Here is a 27,856-nt window from a genome sequence, read left to right as displayed (position 1 = left end):
GAGGCAAAGGTTCCATTGTTCGGCACTTGTTCTCCACTTTTGTCATGTGAATATTAACGGAACTTACGAGTTTTAGGAGTATTTACAGGTATGTATATGTTATTGTTTATTAGAATATGATATGTTTGCTTCTGAGGCTTTGCAGGCACCCTGGACCTTCTGTTCGCTCCATCTCTTATCTGGCTCGGCTCGACTCCTGTTCCCAGGGACCGTGGGGAAGGACAAGTCCTGGCTGTCCTGGCTCTTGACAGAGGAGATAAATCACTCAGCACACCGGAGGATAGCCTTCCAGTCGGCAAGCTGGGAACTTCATTATCCCGCCCCTGCCACACATTACCATGCAGATCGTCACTGATTGGGCCGACGCTGAGGCAAGCGCAGCCTACTTCTGTCACCACGACAGGAGTCTCAGATCAGTCTCAGCGGAGAGAGCAGCAAAGGAGAGGTGGGGTAAAAACAAAAAGGTGGGAGTGAAAGAAGACATGCTTTTGAAGGGGAGAATTTTTAAGAGGACGTGAGACGTTTTTACTCATAACACCTCAATACAAATAGCAAAAAATGACAACAGCGCCATTATACAATGGCTGTATACACTGACCAGCCACAACATTAAGACCACTCGCACACAATAATCTAGTCCCGTACAAGAGCCGCATCGAATATTCAGCGTTTGCAAAACAGAAATGCCCATTTTTGGTTGACATTGTTAAAAGTGGTATTAGTTTACCAATACAGTGGTGCTTTGAGAATACATCTCTGAAATCGTCTTTTCCCAATTGAAATGAATGGAAATGTTATTAATCTGTTGCATTTCATAATATTTAATGTAATGATTATCGGTAAATAGAATTAAAAAGAATCAAGCCATTTTTGCCACATTTTTTGGGCAGCTAAATGCTATCTTGGTTGACATGTAAACAATTGTAAAAATTCAAACCACTCTCGATACTCCCAGCTGGTACGTGGATGTGAATAGGAAATTAGCCAGCTAATGAGCTTTAAATAATGTTTATTAATCATGAAACTTCTGATGTTAGCATCCCTCCCATGGCGTCCAAGATGGACACTTTTTTCTTTTTTCTTTTTTGAAGGACGGTGGGGGGAAGGATTGACGAAAAGTAAGGTCGGGAGCACTTTAAACGGACGAAGCTGCACGGGACGGAGGACAATTATTTCTATTAACCAGGACGAGGGGGGCGATGACAGAAGGGTGCTCAGGTCGCGAACGTAGGATGGGGGACGGACCGGCAAAATAGGGTAAAGTGCCCATCTCTGGTATTATACTGTATTTACTTTATGTACAGTATAAGATATTCCTCACAGTGCAGCAAAGTGTTCGTAACGTTGAAGTGTATTTTTCCACAGTGTTGCAGTTTCTTACAGAAAAGGAGGACTATCATTTCAACTGCACACACACGACTATGTCAACACACTTTCACCCGCTCTAACACCTTGTCTGTTTTGAAATAGGATCCCTATGTTGGCCACAAACCACCCATCTTGAAAACGTCGGAGGGCATTGACATTTATTTATGGACACTGAACATACACAGTATTTATAAACCACGAAGGAATTTCGTTACATTTTGTTCCTTTGCCCTATGCTTCCATTAAATTACTATGGGTTCATTTGGAAGTAATCTTTTTTCATGATTTAGTTAAAACTAATATTGTCTTTTAAAACAGGATATGGTCATGGTTTCTTGAAGTTACTTTAGATGTACAAATACACAGAACGCAAGCAATGGGATGTGCAGTGTGTATGTGGCGGTTATTACGTAGATCGCCCACCAATGTGAACAAAAAGTGGAAAATGTGTGTTGAGTCGCCCTAACAATATCATTGAATTACATTTTTGTCTTTAACTAGGAAAGGCCAATGTTAAAGAAGTAAATACATTTATTTGGTTTATTTGTCCTAGTAATTTTAAGGACCAATGTTAATACAACAATGGGAAAAAAATCTAAGTGTGTGTGTGTGTGTGTGGTCCTGAAACATGCAACATGATCTGCTTGTCTTTAGAGTCAGCACGTGTGAGATCAGTACCTCCCGTCTAACCTTAAACAGGAACACACATGCTTACACACACACATGTGCAAACACACACACTGGCAGTTTCCCGGCAGAGTTGTGTAGCTAATCGACCAATTATTGATTTTGTTTTTTTCTTTTAGAATAAAGAGAAGCCTACTGTAAATCTACCACCGTATCATTGATGGTGCGTTGGTACATTTGCAGGCAGCATGTGTTCAACGGTGAATGGGAGAGTGAACGGTTGTCCGTCTTTCTGTAGTTTGCGTCCCTGCGACTGATTGACAACCAGTCTGGGATTGACTCAAAATTGTCATCAGCCTGCTCCATAAAATTTGATGTGTTTATTTCTCAATGCAGAAATAATGTAACTGTAAAATGCGCCCTGCAATCGATACCACACCTCTCATCCCAAGTCAGCTGGGATTGGCTCTAGTTCCAGAAGAACAGCGGTATAGAAAATGGGTGAATATCTCAAATGTCAACTAAAATGAAAAGATTAACCGGAAAATCATTAATGCATCAATTTACATAGACCGCGGGAAACTCTGATATCTGAAAAGAAAATCACAAGGGGTCAAAGTCATTAAACTCGTTACAAGGTATTGCCAAGACACCTCAGCGAGAGATGGACCGGCACGCAGCATCTGTCACGGACAGCACAGTCGGCTTGTGTCATCACAGCATGTCATAATGTGGGCAGGTGTTTCAAGTGTTCTTAACAAGAATCAAAGTGACATTGAAAATTAACAAATATTTCATTTCGCACTTCCGAACCATGGGGTGAGTGCAAATGAAACCGACTCCTGCACCTTTCAGCCTCCAGTTCTCATAGCTGTCAGCAGATGTCAGTTCACGGCTTGCCTGCGCAGCCTTGCTCAAGATTACGCCTGACACTGAAGCCAACGGCATTCTGTAATCACATACTGTATGATGGAGGGTTGCAAAATTCCAGGAATTTGGCAGCTGGGAACTTTCCATAGGAATTAACGGGAATAAACCAGGAAATTACACAATTGAAGATTTGAGGGAAGATCTTTTTTGTTTAGGGGGGGCATTTTATTAAACTGGATTTCAGGGGGACGGGGAGGGGCTCTTTTCGTTTAATAGGGATGTTTGCAATTGAAAAAGAAACAGTCTTTCTGATTTGCACTAAATGACATGATCTGTGAAAATGGAAAATATGCAACTTACTTGTAATGTTATTATAATGCTCAATGTAATCGTTTGAAGTTTTATTTTTTGGAGGGTGGCACACTTATGAGTGTGCCCGCAAGTGCATTACACTGGTCAACAGCAAATTTAACTTAGAGATTACTTTATGTACCCCTATATATATATATATATATATATATATATATATATATATATATATATATATATATATATATATATATATATATATATATATATATATATATTATTTTTTTTTTTTTTACATAGATGTAAAAAACTGCCTTTACTTTTTTTTTCTTTTTTTTGAGTACATCAGGTTTTTGAGGTTTTTGATTTTCATTTCTTGTGTTAAATTTTTAACCATTTCAGGAAAAAAATCCACCTGTTGCTGATTCTAAATTAACCATTAATAAATACTACGAGTATAATACATATATTATTGTCATTATATTAATGTTATTATTATTCTGAAAAACTGGTGTGCGAGAGAAAAAACAAGGGCAAATTCAGAATCAGCACAAAAAAATAATGTAGAAATGTTGAATCTCTGTTTTAAAAAATGTAGTAAAAATGTGTTGACCTGAGTTATTGACGCAGTCACACCTTCTTTCTCTGGCTGTTTTAAGAAATAAGACAAAATGTGATTTTTCTTTTTTTTTCTTTTGGGGGGTGGTGTTGTAAACTCCCCCTTTAACATTTGGAATGAAATGTTTGTAATTTTGAATGGGGGTTTGCATATTTGAATGGTTTGGTTCGAGGGATGAGTGAAATTAAACTCAACATTCATGTTTTTTCTCTTCAATTTAAGAACTGATTGTTCAATAAACTACTGAAACCCTGAACATTTCAATTCCAATTTAAACTATTTCTCCCTTTCTGCTGTACTTCCTCGCCTAAATTGTGTATGCCCTCCCAAAGTTCTCCCTGCATAACCTCCCCCCGCAGTGCTTGTGTGTCAGAAGATCCCCAGGGTGTGTGTGGGCTAATTAGGGTGAAGCCGATCTGAGGGAAATACAGGTGTTAGCCAGACCGCACTCTCTGTACAGAGTAATGACGGTACTGAAGCCCCCTCATCCTCACCAACCCTCCCCGCAGGGTAATTTGTTGCTACACCGTATAACCATGCATCTCTCTGCTCCACTTCTGTTTGCCTTTCATTAATTCCTTACACACTGTTATTTGTTAGCATTATTTATGGTCCGCACAAATATTAATGCCATTAGCCTGATGCACAACAAGAAGCCATCGGGGTCCTTATCAAAGCCGCGAGGGCCAGAAATGTTGAGTCTTTATCAGGTCAAGGTGGTCTATTCATGTTTGTGTCGACGTGTGCCATATTGTTTTAAATTAGAGACATGCCGGTTGCGAGCTCACGTCATTTCTCTTGTATCCTTGTGTTTCATCTCACCGACTATTGTCGAACTAATTGCAGAGAAGACAAATTTGGACTATCAAAAGCAGGGACTTTTAAGCATTAGGGAGGCCAATGTCCGCTTTGACAACATTTTTTGTTGTTGCTCTGGCTCTAGCACAGCCGTATTTCATGACATTTGCGAACACATTTAAAAGGGTCCCTTGTGGAAAGGGTCCTAGTAGCATTTTCCAAATGAATCGCCAAAATTAAATCACAAATTTTCCGTATAATCATCCTAACATATCACACATTGTCCTGGTCTTCAATGTAGATTTTAAAATTACATACAAAGGTACAAATTTGTACAAATATGACAAACAACAAGCTTTTTTTGGTTTATATATGCATGGCCACTGTCAGGTTCACACCAAATGAGACATTAGTAAACAATGCACAAAATGAGGAGAGAAGACACTCAACACAATATTGTCTTTTTGCTCGCGAGGAGAGTGAAGGGACTGTAGCATAACAATTCCACACAACACTCTGATCAGCCCCTCCACCTCCTCTCTCATTATTGTCTTATTGGTGGTCCCTAATTGTATCCATCCATCCATTATCCATACCGCTTGTCCTCACAAGGGTCGCGGGCGTGCCGGAGCCTATCCCAGCTGTCTTCGGGCAGTAGGCGGGGGACACCCCGAATTGGTTGCCAGCCAATCGCAGGGCACACAGAGACAAACAATCACACACACTCACAATCACACCTAAGGGTAATTTAGAGTGTCCAATCCACCTGCCAAGCATGTTTTTTTGGGGAATGTGGGAGGAAACCGGAGTACCCGGAGAAAACCCAAGCAGGCACGGGGAGAACATGCAAACTCCACACAGGGAGGCCGGAGCCGGGATCGAACCCACGACCTCTGAACTGTGAGGCGGACGTGCTAACCAGTCGACCACCGGGCCGCCCGTCCATAATTGTATGGATAGAAATTGCTAGTCTAAAGGGCGGGGGGAACATGTAGCATCGCGTTCGAAGACAGTGTGCGTGCGTGAAACTTCATTGTTATTGTTATATACCACGGGATGCTCTTCGATAAGAGCATTGTTCCCATTGTGCAGCTGTGTCCTTCTCACATTCCATTTTCTTCAGAAGCAGCATCAACTTACATGATTAAAACAAGTTCATAATGCTGAATAAATTCCTTAAAATACTTATAAGAGTAAATATGGGATAACTTATGTGCAATTATTCTAACAGCCACTACGGACATTAGTGACCCCACACCTACTTGCGTTTTGTTGTTCACAAATTTACCTATTCTCGTTTCTTCCTTTGATGAAGAACTATTGTGCTATATCTGTAAGCCCTAAGATGCCACAAGATGCCACCAAAGCCCTGGTGAAGAAGAAAGTAGTAATTGTGTCAAGAAACTAACTTGAAGTGATACATCAACTATTCTACCATATTTATATATCAGGGAGGAGTTTGGCCAGCAGTTGTTTGCACAAGTTACTGAGAGTCTTTGCCGCATGTCCATGTTTTTCTAGAATCGATGTCATTAAAGCTCAAACCAACAAACGACTGAATTATTTTTTCACAACTGGTATTTTTACAGGTTGCGAAGCAGCAACATACGCGCCAGCATTCTCGTACTTCTGATGGATTGTCTTCTAATCAACGGCTCGGTTTCCACTCAGTGCCATGAATGTGAGCGTAAATGGTCTTTTTCTCTATGCAGACTGCGGCCTGTGACAGACTGGCAACCAGTCAACAGTGTCATCTACCTTTCCCACTTGATTCCTCAAACAGCACTCAAACATGTTTTGCTCATGTCCCTCCCTTCCACTGAGTGGGAACACTACCTCACGTTTTACAGTATGGAGAGAAGATATAGTGTGCGTGCAGGCACTCGCTGTGGTACGTACAGACTATTATTGCTAAATCAAGAATATCTATTAGATGCCTGTAATGTCAGGACTTATACTGATTTTCCGGGAGCCTCCAGGGCAAAGTAGGGTGGGTATCGCTGTAATTGAAATTAAGTCAAATGAAATGATGTTCAAAAGCCCGTGTGACTCCGACATGGCATGACAGTGCAAATCTAAGAAAAAGAAAGAGGCATGCGAGCATCCCTCAGCTTCTTTCTTCTGATCATTAAATTATAACTAGGCTCGGAATAAAGAATTCATGAGCACAAATCGACAGAGCTGGAGGAACAGACAGTAAAGGGAGCGAGTAAAAAGGGTGAGTAATGGGAGGAGTGTGAGATGCAAAAAATGTTGAGACAACTGCAAGATCGACAGAGGATGAGAAGGAGTGGGGCAAGAGAGAGTATGCTTCTGTTAAGTGCATAAGTGGCAATATGCACCCATTGAGGTGGAACTGGACGTGCTGAGAGAATACTGTCCCAGGTCAAACCACGTCACAATCACTTGGCTGACTCTTGTTCGCTCGAGCAGAAAACAGCTGAGGGGAAAACTGTGTGCGAAGCCTGAGTCAGCGTCATTTTGACACTCATAGAAATATTTTCTGTGCTACTATGACGTTTTACAATGATACGGGGAAAAAAAAACACTGTGACGAACAACTTATATGAACAAAGACCTTGCCATCGGGAATTTTTTACATATTTTCCCAAACGGCTGGTGTATTTTCAGGCCGCTAGCAGCTAGCAGCCATACGTCGCCCACCCCCGCACAAATCCCCGTCAACGGTTACGATTCAGTGCGTGATGGCCACACCCTTTCACTGACAATGTTTCAGCGCATGCAGACGACAACTTTTCAGTGCATCACAGCCGCAATCAAAAATGTGTGTCGATATAACTTCTGCAGTGGCTGTACAAACATTAATACATCCATGTAACGAATCACCTACATCTCATTTTTAATTGAGTCATTTATAATTTAACAGAAGCCATTAGGTTGATGATGTCAGAGAGTGAAATATTGTAACTCATTACTCAAAACCTGTGGTATCCGAAGGGACACCAATGCTGTTGGGATTTGATGGCATTTGAAATGATGTGCCAGTGGAGACCATACTCCAAATAAGAATCAGTCAGAAACAGCTCAGGACTTTTTTTTTTTATTTATGTATTTATTTATTTTACAAAGACAAAGTCCTCAAGCTGAAGAGGATCCAACTTGAAAAATGTCAACAACTGCGAGAGTTTGCCATAATTCTGTCTCTGCATGTAAATATGTTTGATTTTATCTCTCTCCTTCAGAATAAAGAAAGACACCACAGAAGACGAACAATCCTGCTTTATAAATGGTCAAATACTATGGTCAAGTCTGGATTTGGTTCAGCCATCTACGGCCAAATAGCATAAATTGAGAAAAATCTGCACTGAATCACAACTTTACCTTCGAGTGTGGACCCTCAACATGGAGGGGCATCTTCATATTCTAGATTTGTGAATTATATTCTTTTTAACATAAGAATGCAGTACTTGCATCTGCATCAATGAGGCTGATGTATAATGTATCTCAAGACACTCTTCAGGATACCATTTGAAAAAAATTGATCCCAAATAATATGATATGATCTAACAAAGAATACATGTTGTGCCATTGGAGTCATTGTGGCACTGACAAACACCAAAATCTGATCTAAAATATCTGACATTTTTTGGGAAGTGGTGTTTTTTCACTTTCACTCACTGTAATTGGTTTAAGTTAAGTGTCAAAAGCACCAGAGGGGCTTTAAATGTACAATTAGTCACATGGGCTGCCAAGGCATCCAGAGAACAAAATATATGCCTTGCACAGGAAGTTAGGTTACACAGGCGAGGCTGGTTGACAAATTGTTGTTTGTTCATTTGTACTTTTGCAAAATAGGGTTAGCTTTGTTTGAATTTTTTCATCGCTGACTTCAATATTATTTCTTTTAATCATTGCCACTAATCTGTAAGTAGTGCACCCACAGTCTTCGCTGCATGTGACTTAGGTCAATACTTTGAATTATTCCCCCTTTCTACTTTGTTTTGCCTCCAAGTTCAATTGGTGTCGACCTCTCAGATGCCGGAGTTTGAACATATGAAAAATCAAGGGCCCCGAGAAAAAAAGATGACAGTGAAGCTGCTCCTGTATGTGCTTTCTCCCTGTGGCTGATGGTGAGAAACAAAAGGTGATATTCTCAGATATCATATATCACATTCGCATGTCTTTGTCTTCTAAGTGTTGGTCTTGAGATTTGATTTCGACAACACATTGAAAAATGGAACACCCCGTTATCACATTTTTTTCTGAAGTTTTGCAGTTTTTAAGTTTTCTCACAACTACAGCAGCAGCCGCAAGTGATGATGGAGATGTATGTGAAAAACTAAATAATTGATACATTTAAAAATACCTTAACATTACCTAATATTGTCTAGGTTCCGTTGGTTGTATTACTGATTAAAGTTTATGTCCATCTAAAATTATTTCACAAATCAGACATTACATGAAAGGTTCAAGTACAGCAAGGTAAGAAATTGAGGTTTTTTTAGGTGGTAGATTTCTTCTTTTGTGTAAAACATGAAGAGTTATGATTTATAAGACATAGGCCTCTTTGTTTCTCTTTGTCAGATTCGATTCTCATCCCTAAAGCTTTGACTATCAAGTCTTTATATTCCATTTTGGGGGGACCAAAGAAGCCTAATATGAGGCCTCAAAGACAGTTACAAAAATATTCATGAGCTGGGCTCCGCCTAATGTTTTCTCTGCATGGGTCTGTGCATTATCCTCAGTAATTTCTGGACGTACATGGAGTCATATTAGCTAGTTTCCACATTCGATCAAGAATTCTGAATGTGGTTCTTCATTGTACATTCAAAGATATTTCATAATTATACTATAATGTTGTTACATGTCAAACAAACTGACATTGCAAAAACATGACATTAAGAGTGACTTAAATTTCTGGCTAAAATTGAAGTAATTATTAATATCTTCATCTTATTTAAAATTGTTATTTACTTTTCTTAGTGTCAATATGTTGTTTGCTCGGTTGTAAAGAAGAAACATCAATACAATAAAGCTGAATTTAGCAGAAGTCTAATGGTCTAGGACAAAGTATTTAAGCATACCTAATCATGTGTGGACTTCTCACAGGATCTTGTGTGATACACCCTCTTTTTCATTATAGCAAACTGTTGTGTTTTTCATAAAATGTTTAATGACCTTTATGTGAAAGCCAAGTTTTTTTGTTTTTTTTGAGTCATCTGTGGTATGAGTTTTATTCACACCCAACCTCGGGAAAGGTTGGAGTGTTAATTCAAAAATACCAGGAAACAGTGCATTAAGTGAGAGGCTACCAGTCAATCTTCCTGACATGACGGGGTCAGACCTAATGGTAGACGATCTAAATCTGTGGTTCTCATCTGTTGCCACCCTGGGACCCTCATTTCCCAGCTGTTGGAAAGTCACGACCCTCTTTTACAGACGTTAAAGGTTTTGTTTAAAAATAGCATCTGGAAATGCAGCTTCTAGAATGGAGTATATTATATTTTCAAACTACGTCCAAAAACATATCACTCGCCATAACGATTGCTGGCCAGAAGCTCAGCTTTACTGTATTTGTTCACAGAGTAAGGCGGTGGCTAATGCACAAGGCAGCTTTCCTGGCGCTTACCTATACTGTATATAGCTGGCATCGAGCCAAATCCTTCTACCACCACAATGGTCACTTTTCAGGAGACCCCAAAAATGGCATGATTATTCAACCATTAGCATTGCATCGTGAAAGATGACATCCCATTTTCAACACTTAAGATTGGTCAATGTGTAAAAATAACATCCACGCGTGTGGACTGACCAAAAGTAAAGATTTTTTTTTAAATATGAAATTCACCAAAATGTGACACCATCGATTTGTTCCACATGGGAATTTGGTACGCCTCTGAACAGTAAAAATTGAAATAAGAATACACTTAATTTTTTTGTTTTACTATCTTTCCGCGACCCACCCAAAAGTAGGTCCGCGACCCACCAGTTGAGAACCACTGATCTGAATAAAGTGAAACGTTGAAAGTGGAGCGCTTTAAAACTTGATCAATCTGGAGTTTGTATACTGCGTAACATCACCAATATCACACAAGCCATGAGTGCACGTTGCTAGACTTAGCTTGAAAAAAGATTAATTCAGTTGTTTGGCTTTGGTTTGCAGACTGATGAAATAACATATCAATATTGACAACTATTTACAGTATATGCTTACAGCTTTCGCCTATTCATGCCGTTTCATGTTTTATTATTTTGCAATATATTGGTGGTTGAATTATTTCTACACTTCTATGACATGGCACAATTCTGAGGTCGGGGGTTCGAGAGCGTTCCTGTGAGGACTTTGCATGCCCCATACTGATCTCAGGCTTTATCCTTCATACACAACAGACCACAGTGGGGACAGTCTGCCTAGACCCGACTCAATAAAAATTGTCACAGCAAAAAATTTACTCCCACTTTGAACGTGTGATCGTACAAATTAAAGAAGCATATTTTATGGAATGTACTCTTTAACAAAGACATCCATCTAGCTAGTGCCAGGATGTGAAACATATAGCAAAGACATTTTCCCCTCCAGGAAATGTTCCGTGAAGTCATCCATTCCAGCTGTGACAGTGAAGAAATTGGAAGTTTAGCAGTCTCCACAAGTTGCCCGAACAACATTCCTTGATATGATTATTTCTACCGTTTCCTTCATCGTAAATGTGCTTTGCCAATGGGATATAGGAGTGAAACCATGACAAGCCTGTAAATTCCATGAAGTCTTCTGGATTTGTCACCCCTATCATAGTACGGTTATATTTTCTGGCTGTTTTCTGGGGAGTGGGATGCCCAGCCCTCTTGTCCTAATCATGCCCTCCATAGAGTGTCTGGCAGAGCTCACATCTGCAAAACCTGTTGACAGTGTACTGATGCTATGGCAGAGGTGATGCTCTAAATTTAGTCTTGAGCTCAGAGGAAAAAGCTCAAGAGTTAAGAAGAGCTGCTAAGTTGATCTGTTTGAATAAAAATATAGAGCACTTAATGCCATCAGTAATTTATGAGCAAATGGTCAAATCTTCTTTTTTTTTCCTTGGATATTTGGCTGGCAGTTGGACTGCGCATCGTGAAGCCAGTGGTGATACAACCCCCTGTCCTCAGTTTTGCCTCCCACCGTGCCCCTGCAGTGCAAGGGTTCATGGGAATGACCAATGGGAAGAAATGCTTTGCTCCTTCCCACAGCCACGAGACAGCTGTAATCCTTTCACCCTTTTCCCTAAATCAGTTTAAAACATGCAGGCACACAAACGCACACACATTCTGAGCGTGCCTCAATTCAAAGAAATTTGAAGGTACAGCATGTACATTCAAGTACTGTATGTGTTCTGTGTGAAGTAAGAGGGCTCAGTAGAGTTGTGATACCGCTATTGAATTGATGGTGGGTTCATCTTCTGCGTCCTAGATAGCCTCTGAGCATTAATCAAAGAACCCTTTTGCTGCAAATTGTGGCCGCTGGCCTTCACTCTAACACCACTGCATTGCACTATGGCAGAGTTTCCCAATACTTTCCCGCCCGTTTTACATGTAAGAAAATCTCACGGCACGCCACCAAACAAAAATGCGTGAAAAAGTATCCGCAATACGGAATACTGAAATTATGACTATCTTGTCTTATTTACCTACCGCAGGCCTTTTTCATTGAGCACAAAGCTGATATACAGATTTCTTACAACAGGTTGATCGCCTGTGTAGACAGACGGATAAAGATTTTTCTGAAGTTAAAAAATAATTTCCAAACAAATTAAATGAAATTGGATACGTTTCCAAGGCACCCCTGATCTTTCAAGGCACCTTTGTTGTCTTGAATTGCAATCTCACTTATGTGTCACTTCTCTGGAGCTCTGGTTCTTCCTTTCTACACCCTCCAGTCAGTGGACCTCAATGCAGTTCCTCTCAATCCACACCTCCTTTGTCCAACTACAGCACCTCCTCTCTCACTGTTCTCTCGCCACTGCTGTGTGTTGCAAAGGATTTGGGCATCGACTCTAGCTCAGAAGGTTGAGGGGGCTGCAAAATGGAACAGAAGGCAAAGCAATAGGTGGAAAAAGAAGGTGGGATGGTGCATAAGGAGGAGTGGGAGGAGAAGGAGCTATGAGTGTTTAGTCCTCAGAGAAGGCCAGTGAAAGCCAAGTGTGTTCATCTAAGGAAGTGGGTTTCACGTTGGAACTATTTTACTTCAGCATTGCAAGCATCATAACACAAAGCAGTGGGTTGAGTCTACCCCACAATGAATTGTTTGTTGTTTGTTTTTTCAGATTCAAAGATGTATTCAAAGGCCAATTTGGGAAGAGCCATAATTGATAACATTTGTTTTTTGGGTTTTTTTTCACATTCATTCGGGCAAAAGTAGTGTAAAGAATCTTTCAGGTGTTCAGTAAATTTAAACAGTCAAATGAAGTCACTTTCAATGTCAGTACAAGTAGAAAGTTAAAAATAGCTGATACATGCAGGCAAAATTCAAATGGAGCACTTAGACTTGAAGTCAAATGTCAAATGTCCGTCTGAGTATTGGCATTTTGCATTCCAAACAACGTACAGAGAGTTCAACATCGTCATGAACATTTTATGTGGAACGTTTGAGAAAGAAAAAGCACAAATGTTCCTTGAAGATGTAAATAGATGTCCCATTAACTCAAAACACTCACCTACACAAATCTCCTCGCTCATTAGACTCTTACCTTAGCGGCCTTCACTATACCATCTAAAGTCATGAATAATAATGGGCCTTGGCTATCATAAGGCCAATGTCAGTATATGAATGGCTTTACCAGATTCCCCACGGATTAAGATAAGCTACGGAATGACCACGGGCTGTGAAGCAACCGTCTTTAACATGAGAGAAAGAAAGCACGCGAGAGGGACTTATTGTACGGTATCTGCCTGGTTGAGCGTGGAGGCGTTAATGTCTCCCTAATCACATTAACACACAGCGCACACCCAATCATAGGGATGGAACAACATGGCTATCCATCTGTTTTTTTGCTCCAACAGAAGCATTGTCGCGTCAGCACTTAAGAACAAAGATTTCTTGATGGGATGAGGGAGTGCTATTTAGCAGCGACGGTCTCACAGTAAGATCATCTGTTTAGCGCTAGAGGAAATTGTGGAAAAAGGAGACAATATAAAAAAGGGAGACAATCTCCCGACAGTCAAGTCTTTAGGTAAGATCAATCTAAAGGCTCAATGTCGAGGAGCTTAGTGGAGGATATCTTCTCAGAACTGTGGTTGTCATAGCCAAAGGAGAAAGGACTTAATGTATTCAAGAATTATGCATTTTGAGGCAAAGGCAGAAAGAAAAGAGTTGAGGAGGTGTCTACAGTCTGTATTCTGTCATAAACACAAGAATAATGAAGTAGGCATGTGTTTGATTAAATGAAAACACCGCTTTGAGAAGATGACAAATTAAGAGAACCTTAATCACGTGGTTGGCTTTAAACAGCGATGACAATGGGTAAGTCTCCTCGCACATGCAAAAGAGACAGCATCTCAATAGCATTAGTGTCAAGTAGGGGGAAGCTTCACTGTCACCTGTGTCACTTGTGTACAATTGCTTTCCTTGTGTTGAACTGGTCTCATACATCCTTTGCTGACATCTCAGAGGCAAGCCTTGTCTCTTCTGTCTGCCCACTCGCTAATGTTATGTGGCAGAACAAAAGCCTTAGCGCAAATGCCAAGGCTCATGCTGAAGGAAGTTCCTGGGCATGAGTTGCGGTGAAGGTAATATTACCGCTCTTCCAGTGTGTCAGGCGATGGACGTTGGGAGTACAATTGTCATGTTTGCTTTGTTTGCCGTGCAGTTTCTTCTCTACGTGTCTGGCCTGTCTGTCCTGTTCCTCCTTGCCGTTCTTATTTCACGTTCTGTCTCCGCATCCTCACCTCCCCCTCATATTCTCATATTCTCTGCTTGACATCTCGTTTGAGTTGTTTTCTCTCGCGCGCTCACCTTCTCTCTCTGCTTTTGTGTCTTTGATGCCATCACGGACGGATGAATGACTGAAGCCATAAGGCTGATCCACCCACACACGTTGGCTGAGCTGTCCTGTGCTGTACTGTTGATTCTCCCGCTCAGCCCATCTGAAAGAGACGGCAGGCTGAGTGTGACTCAGATGCTGAGGTGGGTGGTACGGGCACAGGTGGGTGGTTTAAAAAAAAAAAAAAAAAAAAAACAGCAAAGTGTAGCATCTTCAACACACTCACTTTCACTCGGGAGATACTCTGATGAGCAGCTGAAACACGGCAAATTGGAGATGCGAACCGCTTTCAAATGTGATTTACAGTTCAAAGATCGTTGCTGTTGTATCTCTAGGTTGTTTTGGAGGAAAACCAAAGCTCTTGATTCGACGTGCTAGAATGAAACTGCTACTTGTTATGTTAGCTCCCGCAGCCTCACAGTCAAAATAGCACAAGCAAATCAGCATTATCATAATCAGTCAATCCATGCAGTGCTTCTGAGTTTCATATTTGCAACATCAAATGTTTACAGTACAAATGGTTTCCTAATTTTATTAGCCGGGTGAAATGAGGCTGTGGAGCAACTTCAAAAGCATTAAGACAAATTGGGCTTGTGAAAGAAAAAAAAAGGTACAAAATATAAAGCTGGCATTATGAAACGAACGGGCATCAAATATTCTCTGGAGAAGAGTGGAGGGGGGTTTGTTTTGTAGGATTTTGGAGTATACCAAATTGAAATCAAGGCACTGTTGGTCCATAAGCAAATGAAGAGGTTTTAAATGTGCCCCCAGTTGGCCTATAGGCTTAGATTTTCATATGTGCCACGGGTAATTCTCCCTGGCAGGCTCAAGTGACTAAGTAACATTGTGTGCTCCGAGGGGAACTGCAACTGGCTTATCTTTGAATGTGATTATCTTTATATAATTTGGCTGCCTGTAAAGCAGAGTGAGTCACTATCTGAGGGCTATGGAACGTCTCTTCTCTGAACCACACATAACACAAAGCCTTTGGCTGGACAGTTTTATACTGGACTGACAGATTCTCTCTGCATTGACGCTCAAGTAAAAAGAGAATGGTTTAGCTGCTTTAGAAAAACGCAAGTGAAAACAATACATTTTGTCAACCTTCTCAGCATGCCACCAAACGAAAAGTAACAAAAAAAAGGACACAATTTATTGTGCTGCCGCTCACTAAACGTTGCATAAATCAAATGAAAAAAATACCACAACTGTATTATTTGTAGGACCGGCAAGCAGACTGAGAGGAAAGATGAGCAAAAAATTTAAAAATCTTTACATCGTATATACATTTTCTCTTAAGATTCTCACATGTGAGGGCACGACTAAATGCCAGACTAGTCGGTGAGCCACAATATCCCACAAAAAAGGTAAGCACTATTTCATTATTCGTCTAATTAATCGTCTGGTAACATTGTCCCGCCACAATGCACTATGCTGTAAATGTTGCATGTCAATGAAATACTCTTGAAAAAAGCATAGGAGATGCATTACGTTTTGTCCGATATACGGTACTACAAGAAAATCTCAAGAGAATAGTGTCCCTTTGCAAGCAAGACAGATCACTTCAAATCACTTTTTAACCTCAATAATGTGTTTGGCTGTGTGCCTTCCAAACCAACGCAGGAAATGGGCAAACAAACACCATAAGTTCATTTAACCACTGTTATTTTCTCATTTACAGGAGGGAGCTATTTTGGGGTCTGCTTCCAGCATTCTTACAAATCGATAGCCATCAATTAGAGGGAAGTTAGCTCCTTGACTCTAAGGAATTCTATGTTTCCCTCCGGCCCATGCTGAAGTGGGAAAATAGGTATTGAAGTCTGCTGTTCCTTCTGCCTGGAATCTGTTTGAAAAATTGTCAAAAAGGAAGTGGTCTGATGGCCCTTGTAACGGTACGGAGGAAAATGTATGCTTTAAACTAGTACAGACTGATCAATTTGCTTAAAGAGAGGATTCAACCCAAACATTTTTTTTTCAATATGTTCCCAGCAGGCCCACTATTTGAAACACGGCATTCTGATTAATATTGCGTTTGTAGAATATGAGTTAAGCAGCAAAATCCACCCGTTTTGTTTTTTTTTTTAGCCATCTCTGTCACTTCTCAGCTTCAGAAAACAGGTAAGCCGTGATTGGTCGTTACCTGAGCCCTGAGCAGTTGTGATGTCATTTTCAGTCGACAGAAGTGACAAAATGGCCGCCAAGAGAGATGAGGTGGGTTAACTCTTATTTCACAAATGCAATATTTATCAGAATGCCTTGTTTCAACTAATGAGCTTGCATAGAACATATTTTGGTAAAAAAAATATGTTTGGGTTGACTTCATCTTTAAGTTGGTTGGCTTGGGGGGGATGAAATGACTGATCGTTTTCTGTTTGCTTTTTTTAATGCATATGTTCGAGCTTATCTGAATTGCTTATAACAACATTGGCAGTTTTGAAACACGGTTTTGTAAGAGATTTATAGAACATTTTACGTCAAGCACTCTTAATTGTCCAATAAAGTTTTATTGTAATAAATAGTGGATAAATCACACACAGTATCACTATGAGCATATTTTGGTGACAGTATATGCTTCCTGGATCCTTTATATCACAACTCCATGTCTGACGGAGACATCACCGAGGCTGTCTACCTGACACCCACAACCATCTGTTGGGAGCCTGCGGTGGAGCCTTTATGGCTGTGCATTTGAGTGGTAATTGAGCCTGAAATGTGCTTAATAATGATTGTCCTGCCTAATACGCCACATCAGGCGCTCAGAGCAGCGTGACAACCTCGAGCAGCCGACAGAGGCAGGCAAGCAGGGCGATAGGAAAGATGAGCAAAAACCCAATTTCTCTTTCTAATTAGTCTCAAATAACGAGAACAGCTCGCATGAAATGCATCACCAAGAATCAGGTATAAAGAGAAGGGAAATTCTGTAGTTCTTCCTTATTGTACGGTACTTAATAAATTTAAAACAGTCGAGGCAATTCTCCCACAATAAACCGGTAAAAAGCAGAGTGCGTTTTTAAAAAAAATGCACTTGAACACATTATTCTCATTCGTCCAAAGAAAATAAAGATGAATCTCACACTTCAAAACAAAAATCAAATACAAATAAGGTCTGACGATGCCAACTGCTATCATTCTAAATACACGCACCGCGTCTTTGACAATGTTCGGTGAAATTGACTCGGTCTGCGACTGGCTACTAGCCGACTATTTGCTCTTTGTCTGAAGCTGCAAACCTGCAAATCCAAATGACTGACAAAGAAATACCTCTTTAGTAAACTAGCTCCAATCTGTTCACCGCCATTTCTTCAGTGAACAGCAGATTCCGTCAAATTTGGCACTAAAAAAAGACGTATGGATCAAGTCCTACTTGTAGCATATCAACACACCTTGCTTGAAGTGAAAGTCAAACCAAACATTTTTTTCTAGAATAGTTTCAGTTTCAGTTTCAGTTTTTCACCATCTCAGGGGGCGGCCATTTTGTCGCTTGCGTCGACTGAAAATGACATGGAACACAGTTGCTCAGGGCTCGGGTAACGACCAATCACAGCTCACCTGTTTCCTGAAGCTGAGTTATCCGAGCCCAGAGCAACTGTGATGTCATTTTCAGTCGACTGAAGTGACAAAATGCCCGCCCCCTGAGATGGCTAAAAACGGGTGCATTTTGCTGCTTTACTCATTTTAAAGACAAAACAGAAAACAGAAATACCTCATTTGAAATGTTATCACAGTTTCATCCCTAATACCATCTGACATTCACCAAATAGATGGCAATATGAGTATGTGTTTGTTTTATTAGCCATGCTCTGTTCACTATTGCAGTTGTGAACAAAGCCACTGTGGAAAAAGTTCCCTGTGTTATTAATGAATGTCAAATAAGTTGTCATTATTTGTCCGTGACTCACCCTGACAGAAGCCCCAGGAGAACAGAAGGCCTTAAGAGGCACTTGTCAACTGTGGGTTACACACAAAAGGAAGGAGTCCTCCCGGTCAGCTGGGGGTACACTGCGGGATCGGAGGGCGTGCTCTGATGTCCAATGTCGCCACTGAAGGATTTAGCAAGCACAAATTCCCTGCACCTGTCAAACGCAACAGGGAGTCAGTTTGGCGATGTCGCACTCTCTACACACCCCTCGCCTGAGGTGTATGTGTACAGTAATCATCATGGCTTCTGTTTCAGATCTACAGTATAATCAGTCATTCAACGTGACATGAAACACTGTGCTGTTGTGTTGTGTTCTGCTACAGCTCAAGACATTGAGTGTTTGTGGTTTGGGGAAAGGGTAATTGCCTGACAAGTGAAGTGAGTCATGAGGAAATGAGCATCCACTGAGGGGGGGGGGGAATGTTTTACAAAGTAACTCATACACACAACAAGCGGAGCCTGCTGGTAGAGCATTACTTATTCCCTCTTAACTGCCTATCCTATTCATTTTGCGTTCAGCTTACAGTGTGTGGGTGCCGCTGCCTCACCCAGCTGCACGTGTAACACGCTCAGCAGTACCTAAATGTTACTCTGGGGACACGGCTTCATAAGAGCAATTGCATGCATCACACAGACCGCATTTAAATACCAAATATTGCCCATTCGTTTCTCCCTGCACAGCACTGTGTTTAGTGCAAGCCAGGGGATTTGAGCATGCAAACAGATGGGACCAGAGGAAAGATATGGATAAGGTACAAATGAGAACAGGAAGTCCCCTGGGAGCCCCCTCCTTCTTATGGCACCCACTTTCATGGTGTGTTTATTGCCTTACTCTGTCTGAATTATGAACGCAAGCATTGTATAACGTTATGAATACAAGGTGTTCAAAGTTCTATTGACTAAGAGAGAGCGGTCAGATCATTTTACAGCATTAAGGGCTTCAAATATGTTACGAAAAAAGTTGCGATGTTATTCTCAGCCAATATACAGTAACACAGAAAATTCAAGGGTAGAGTACTTTTCCGTTGTCTTAAATTTTGTTTTCTTACTTTCAAAATCATCCTCTGTTACATATTCATGTGTTGAATGAGCAGCAAGTAGCCAATCAAATCAATTTTTTAAAAAAATCTTAGAGAAAAAAGTCTATATTCAACTCATATATAGAGTTAGATAGTGCAGCAATCACAGTAACATTTTCAATTTTGTTCCTCTTCTGTACTGACGAAACATGTGGGAGCAAAGCTGACAAATCTAGCTACAAGATGGACGCTCTGACCTTCGCCTGGCACGCCGCCTACAGCCTCAAACCCACTCAACATGACGGGTATCTGCGCATTCTTGCAAAACTGTGGCAGGCGTAATTGCGCCTCCTGTCTAAGTGTGATAAAGATATTCTTAAGGACCTTTTCTCTGCGCATCTCCGAGACGCGACTCAACGAGAGGGCTCATCCTCATCTAAGGATCAGGCCCCAAAGGTCTCTTGCTGGAGCCGCAAATGTAATGAGACACTGTTAACTCAATTCTGTGAGGAAAAACGAAGCCTTTGCAGTCGGATTTGCACAGTATTCCCGGCCTTTGATAGCAGTTGAACGTCCAATGTGGAGCATAATCTGTGTTCCAATTCCAAAACAATGTCACATAAAAATGGAAGGTCACTATATTTAGTTTAATAAACCGTCAGCATCATGAACCTTTCGTTAATGTACATCTGATGTTTTCATTACTATGACAACAAGGAGTGGAGCAGTTTTCAACCCCATGTCTACATCTTACAACACCAAACATGAAGACTGTAAGAGCATTGATTGTATTTTCACTCGTTGAGGTTACCCTTCATCACCAAGACACCAAATAATGAACGGATCCGTGCAAAAAAAGCTGCATCACCAACTGAGTGCCTCTGTTTATCAAAAGCTGATGACATTACTTTCAGCATCCAACAACACTGCATTTTTGCTTAGCTTTTGACTGTCACACAATAGTGTCCATGTAGTGCGGGCATTGTTTGAAAATGGCAGATCCTAGCCTAGCCTAGCTGACAAGTCAATGGTGGAGAAACTCAGTGAATGTACATTATTACATAAATCTGTGATACTCAAACAGGGTGTTGTGGCACCATAGTATGCCATGAGAGAGCATCAGGGGCACAGTGGGAAATTATCCGTTTTCACTTCATTTGTTTGAAAATGACTACGTGTTAGTCACAAATACATCTTTGTTTCTCTATCCATGCTAGTGATGTGTAGTGAAAGACAGAGTAATTAAATGCTCTTTCACGAGATGGCAGAAGGTATAATAAAGGGTGTTTTCAACTCTTGAAATAGAATAAGTCGTGGCTTCCTGCAAGTATATCAGCTTTGCGTTCAATTAAACAGGCCCAGGTTTTGCACTGAGTACGTCAATTTGTGGGAAAACAGGGGCAAGATCATCCTTATTTAAGTATTCATACTTCTTATTATATTTTTGTTTGGTGCTGCATCGTGAGATTTTTCTTTCGTACACTTATACAAATGATAAATATTGCGTGTGTGGAATATGAGTTAAGCAGCAAAATCCACCCGTTTTTAGCTATCTCAGCGGGCGGCCTCATTTTCAGTCGACAGAAGTGACAAAATGGCCACCCCAGAGATGGCTAAAAATGGCTGGATTAACTCTTATTCCACAAACGCAATATTTATCAGAATGCCTTGTTTCAACTAGTGGGCTTGTATTAAACATATTCTTGAAAAAAATATGTTTGGGTTGACTTTCCCTTTAAATACATGTTTTTGACAGCCCAGAAAAAAAAACTGATGGTGAGAAGGCACTCCAAAGACACATTTAAAAAATACAGTTTCTCCATAACCTGAGACAGACAAATAGTCCTGTTCCTACAGTTATAGTTTGGTGTAGCGCAGTCAAGGGTCATTATTGTTCAGATGTCCTGACACGTATTGTACACTGCCTGCTCAGCATGCACAACACTAACAAAGAATTGGCGTTTTCATGTGTGTCATACTGCCCTTTGAAAAGATAGGACACCTCTGTTACAAAGAACAGCACGTGGCGCATGTTTGAGAGGCGGAGGTCACGGCGAACTGTGTCACAGTAAGCCCACGAAACAAACAAGTTCAGCCTATTATGCCAACTGAGGCTTCCAAAGATGCATGGACACAGTGGCGCTCAGCCTACAGAATCAACTCACTCTCAAGTGACGTTTGACCTCTACCAAAAAATAAATAAATAAATAAAAGGTCACACTTTTGTCCCCGACTGCTTCCCACCAACTTGAGCATCACCATTAGGCAGAAATTATACCCTAATTTTTCGCGTCCTCCTGTTGATGTATAGTTTGTCTTTTCTTTGCAAAAGTGCTGTAGATAATGTTTTGTAATGTATGCATGTGGACTACTTGTAGAGAAAAACTATTTCACGTGCCTGGACAGAAATTCTGAAAATAGACGGGCACTATTTTTCTCCCCCGGAAAAAAAGATGAAAAAGATGAATGACGGACAACGGCAGGGTACCCACGCGGCACACTGATGACGAATAGCGGACGCTCAATTTTTAGTGAAATTCCCACCTCTGATCTTGAATTTCTTCTATGTTGGTGAATAATTGTTTGCTATTATTTGAACTTCTGAACTTTATTTGGGGTAAATCAGACACTTCAAATGGTAGAAGTTGTGTGTTCACTCTCATTTAACATTATTTGAAATATGATTGGTTAATTCTGAACATTGCCACATCCACAGTCATGTTTTTTATTTCCCTCCTGTAAAATATATTTTTTTCAATTGTCCAAGCTATAGGTCACACGAATAATGGAAAACCTTTTTTAATTATTATTCAATCTTGGTCTCATTTTCATATTAAAAAACTGGCATTTGGGTGTGTAGACGTTTGCAATGAAGCCTTTATTTATATAGCACCTTTCGGACTTAAAAGCAACATAAATGGTTTCACAAGGCATAATCGACACAACAGAATACTCCCACCCATCCACAGTCTCTGAGGCCCTGAGACTCCCAACACCTGTGTGTAAAAGTTGTTCCAGTTTAAAAACATGATTAAATGCATAACTTGGCTGCTGACACATGGGTGAGCAGAGAGTGGAGTGAAGAAGCGCCATCATGCAGGACCATCAGCAAGCAGCCCCGAGCACCTTGAAGCCGTGGGGACAGAGCTGCTCAAGTACAGCCCTGCTCCAGGCAGATGTAGGAGTCAGGCCCACAATTCAAAAGACTGAGGGCAAGACTCCTACACTAGATCCCTCCCCTCCAACCGTCCCCCGCCCCAAAGACTACGGGCCGTGTCCTCAGAGGTTCCATTGTATTTTATTGCCAATGGACTACAATTTCACATTGAACCATTCTTAATATCTAAATACTTACACAATATGTTCAACATTCATATTTCGAGTGCAAGTAAAACTTAAAGCACACAACCTGGTCAAAAGTTGTTTTTACCCCCAAAGTTATGCTAAAACACACTTAATACGGATCAACTATGCATCCGAATGCACTCTTGGTCATTCCTGGGTACTAGACAACTGAATGGATACCACCAAAAAGCCTGCACTTCACATCTGATATGAGAGGTGTGATATAAATACCTGCCAAATCATGAAATGTCCACTAGTGCGAGGTGGAGGAGAGGGCAATCAGGTGAATAATGGCCATGGTTTTTACACAAGAGTCTGCAGCACTGGTTGCCATCAGTAGTAATGTCCACCTTGAACAACTCTTAGCGTGCTGTTTGATCAATGCCGCCTGATGGGAAGAGAAAAATCAAGCCCATAAACATGCCCTTGGATGCTAAAACGGGGAGCGAGACCTGAGGGAGCAAGTGTTGCGATGTATGGTGAGAGGTCTATTGATGGCTGTATTCCCAGAAGTAGAGGTGAAGACCCTATAGCACTTTCCGCTGATTCTAATACTGTACATGGAGAAAAATGACATCCTTTTGCAAACGTAATTAAGATTAAGAATGTGTCAAGCATCAACATCATGGAGAGACATGACCTTTTTGTTTGTCTTTTAAATCATAATTCCATGGTTGAAAAGTTCATCTCTACAAATGGAACTGAGAATGTCGACGACAACTCTTGAAGCTGAGAACAGCAGCAGAAGAAAGACAGCGAGAGGGAAAATGAAAAAGAAAGACGCAAGCAGCGAAGTTTCCCTTCTCAGCTAAGAAGGCGGCATGTTTTTGTGTCACTGTTTTCCCTTTTCATGGCAAAGGGAGAAGAGCCAAGGTCGAGCGTGTCAGTGTGAGTCAAGCCTGAAAGTGTGAAGACTCCAATTAGACATAGCCTGGGGTCTGACTCCAAAAGACAAGGATAACATACACCCCTCCACGAAAATGTGCCAAACAACGCATAGTGCAAACACGCGCGCACACACACACCCCCACACCCACACACACATGCATCTTCACATCCCTGTTTTACATTAAATGCATCTTGATGCCACAGCTGTTTGCACCCCATCTATCATCTCAAGCAAGCAACAGGCACAATTATTAACAAGCAAAATCTGTCATGCCCTATTAGCGCAATAAGGAACCTGCTAAGGCAAGTAAACAATTTATTAATGCATGGTTCAGGTATCTAATTATGTGTAGGGAAAAAAGTAATGTTTATAATTTCACAGTCTATTTGCACTTCATCAAAAACACTGTTTAACTATCACAGTACTGATTATTAAATTAATTGCAGAAGGGCTTACATCATCTTTCACTTTTTCTTCTGTGTATTTGACAAGTAGTGTCAAGTGTCCCAGTTGGTTTTATTTCCAAAACTCAGAATATTTATCGTAACTCTTTCAGGGTATTTATTTGTCTTTTCACATTCCAGCCATTCAATCCCAGGAATTTCTTTATATTTCTTTCTATTGTTTTTTCAAACGTTAGGGTAAAAGTGGGTCTGAAAATGTCTGGTTGTGAATGAGTTAGTAAGAAATACAACTTAGTTCACAATTTGCATTTTTCTTCAGTGACCAGTCATACAATTTTGATGATACAGTAGGCCTATATTGTTACCTTAATGCAAGTTTCTTCATTTCAGTGTAAAGTAAGTGGCCTCCTCAATTAATTTTCTTCTTTTGGCCAGCAAGTGGTAAACTGGCTTGTGGTATGAGCATTTAAAATGTCCAATTGATTGTTCCATTTCATGATCTATAATATTTAGAGATCAGGATTTAAGTAATTTGTATATAGTGTACACCGCTTACTTGTATGCATTACTGGAGGTGTTTTGAAACAATAGTGTCTTTAAAGGAGAAGTCAACAATTTCATTATAATATGTTCTGTGCATCCCCATTAGACTAAACTTGATATTCTGAAAAACATTTTGTTTGTAGATAATTAATTAAGCAGCATAATCCACCCATTTCTAGCCTTCCAACTAATCACGGCTCAACTGTCTTCTGAAGATGAGCCAGGGTTGCCCGTTACCTGAACCCTGAGCAACTGTGATGTAATTTTCAGTTGGCAGCGAGTGACAAAATGGCCGCCCCCTGAGATGGATAAAAACAGATGAATTTTGCTGCTCGTATTCCACAAACCCAACATTAATCAGAATGCCCTGTTTAGAATAGTGGGGGCACATACAACATATTATTGTGAAGAAGATGTGGGGCTTACCTCCCCTTTGAATGTAGAAAAGAACAAAAAAAAAAAGTCAATAGTAATTATTTAGGTTTAATAATTGGCTTAATCTTAAAAGGTAGGGTATAAGATAATTATGACGTTATAGCCCTAAAGTTTCAACTTCTGAATCCATAGATAGTAATACCTTGACCAGGGTGTTTATTTCATTCTGTGACCATGCAAATGAAACGAACAATGTTAAATGCGGGGCAAATTGTTTACGCTGTGTGAGGGAAAGCACAATTGAGCATTCCGCGTGGATGCCAAGACTTCACCAACAAAGCGTAGAAGTTCACCTAATTGCTCAATTTTTTCTTCACTTCACTCGAGCAGCGGCATATCTGAAGCTTGATCGTGCGGCAAATTTTGGCACAGAACACAAAAAAACAAAACAAATATAAAATAAAATAAATCAAGTGGCAACCTGTAACCGATGGTCAACCTCCAATTCCATTAACTTTAAAACAAACTCCCTCTCTTCTCAACCATTCTAATATTAATACTTGCAATAGGCTACGTGAGCCAACCAATAAAACATCACCCACAAATGTAATCTAAAGGTTAAGACATACACATGTAACACTTCCTTTTGCTCGCAAGTGACAATGACAATCTCGGGTTAGGTTCTACACGTATATCTTCACTTCTCTTTGCTCTTTTCTTGTTTTGTCAGCAGAGATGGGAAAAGCACTGACATTCTGTACTTAAGTAAAAGTACAATTACTTGTATATAAAATGACATTGGTAAAAGTAAAATAACTCATTCAATTAATTACTAAGGTAAACGTAAAAAAAAAGTACAAGCTCTGAAATGTACTTTGTCAGTAAAAGTGAAAAGTACTTTTACTGGATATTTCCTCCTCATGTCATATAATTTGAAGGCTATTAAATTTGAAAAGTAAACACCCTTTAAACTGACTGGATTGTTTTTTTTAGTTCTCAAACAAATGGTCTACCATGCTAATACAGCATGTTATGCTAAACTAACGTTATCAACCAGGGCCAAGCTACCGAAAGGGTAATTTAGCTTTACCTCGACATGGTTTTTCAGATTGGACGGGGAATTCTTGTAGGCGGCAAGCTCGCGAACTTTAGGTTTACACAAGACACAATGCATTCTCCAAGAATTGTTCGTCGACACATCATTGATTATTTTACTTCTTCTCACCTTCCAATTAAATTGTCTTCTGTAGCAGGTAGCATAGCATCTTCTCGGGTGATGCCAGAGCTTGAGATAGAGCCAATCACAAGCGGGTGTAACCCTTCATGCATCATCATGCATCATGTAAAACAAAAATAAGGGCCCTGTTTTGGAAATGTAGCGAGTAAAAAGTACAAATACTGGTCTTATGTTATATTAAATGTAATGGATAAAAGTAAAAGTATTCTAAAAAAAAAAATAGCTACTCCGTGAATTACAAAGTACTGGAAAAAATACTAAAGTACAGCAGTAACAAAGTAATTGTACTTTGTTACTTCCCATCTCTGTTTGTCAGACAGCACCAAACAAACTGACATGCACAATGACAGTCAGAAAAGATCTAAATCAAGCATTTTTTTTTTTTTTACACAAAAAGATGGTCAATATCAGCTCTGATTGATACTCTTATCCTCAAACTATGGTTGTAAAAAACTACCGAAATAAAATCAGTAACGGCACCAAAAATGTGATGATGAATAGGATGATAACGATAGGTGTCATGAAAGCTATATGGGGACGGTGGAAGGGAACTCTCAGGAATCAAAAGTGGAAATGGCTGGCGCTTAGTTCTTTTGCCCACTGGTCTGCGGCTGCCTGTGTCAGGGGTACAAGTGACCCAAAACTAGATACTTTCCCTGCTGTTGTGCATCTCCTGAGACCTTAAGTCCGCTGACCCAATTTATTAAAGATTGATCTTCTTCCAGACTTTCGATGTGATCTCTGCGCCACTTTTCACAACCCCATAAATTTGGACTGTAACTTTACATCGATTTCTCGAAAGTCCCACTGAACGTAGCTCAAACCAAAAGCAAAATATATATTTTTTTCAGTCTGTGCTTTTTCACAATAGTCCCTCAGGTTAATTGTGTTGAATGGAGACATACTGTAGCATTTCAGAAAATGCTGCATCAGGGGGTTTTGGAAGGCAAAATGCATGTTATTTTAGAGAAGAATTCCTGCCACATCATGTAACTGAACTAGACAGTTGGAACCACACTATAAATAAGAAAATGTCAGTTTTTGCTCAGCCTGCACAAACTGTAGCCATAATGCTGCAGTACAAAATTAGACAAGACTTCTCTTTCCAATTTCACCAAGTTTGATGAACAAACAGTATTTACGGTCAATATGATCTTCATTACATTGCATCACATTTGCAGGGACGTTCACAATGCCACTGTGGTAATATATGCATATTATTGTATATTATGTTGCTTGTTTTTCATGCTCGTGCTGCCACAATTATTACTTAAGCAGAATAAACTGTATTGTCAATTCCTTCTGCCTCTTAACAGTCGCCATCGCCGGGTATAGGAAAAAAAAAATCTGACTGTGGAACAACACTCCACATAATTTATGTAATCAGTTTGATCAGAGCATTCTACTTCTGCTCCCAGTCCAAATTTGTAAAAAGGTGCATTGAACGAGTGCAGAATCAGAGGTTGAACAATATTCTGTAGTCCCTAACTATACTCCTCTGTCCAAGCAGCATATGAGTTAGACTTAGTGGCCCTGCTCCAGTATGTTGAATAATGAATT

General features: G+C 40.3%; 1 long non-coding RNA gene across 2 annotated transcripts in view; it reads right to left on the bottom strand.

The window, feature by feature from the left end:
* Positions 1 to 26,585, bottom strand: part of LOC147147326 (uncharacterized) — a 128,795-nt gene extending 102,210 nt beyond the window's left edge. The window contains exons 1-4 of one of the 2 annotated variants that reach the window (XR_015086893.1): positions 26,285 to 26,585; positions 18,465 to 18,638; positions 14,538 to 14,668; positions 12,489 to 12,601 (exon numbers count right to left, since the gene is read on the bottom strand). This is a non-coding gene — a long non-coding RNA (uncharacterized LOC147147326). Of the gene's footprint in view, positions 1 to 12,488; positions 12,602 to 14,537; positions 14,669 to 18,464; positions 18,639 to 26,284 lie in introns of those variants that run through there. The other variant, XR_015086892.1, reaches the window with a different exon arrangement.
* Positions 26,586 to 27,856: the final 1,271 nt, after the last annotated feature.

Source organism: Filicampus tigris, chromosome 5 (genome assembly GCF_054856515.1).
Source record: "Filicampus tigris isolate MCC_2025a chromosome 5, RoL_Ftig_1.0, whole genome shotgun sequence".
Taxonomy (NCBI): domain Eukaryota; kingdom Metazoa; phylum Chordata; class Actinopteri; order Syngnathiformes; family Syngnathidae; genus Filicampus; species Filicampus tigris.
The sequence above is the reverse complement of the archived record's forward strand: the minus strand, read 5'-3'. Positions and strand labels throughout refer to the sequence as shown.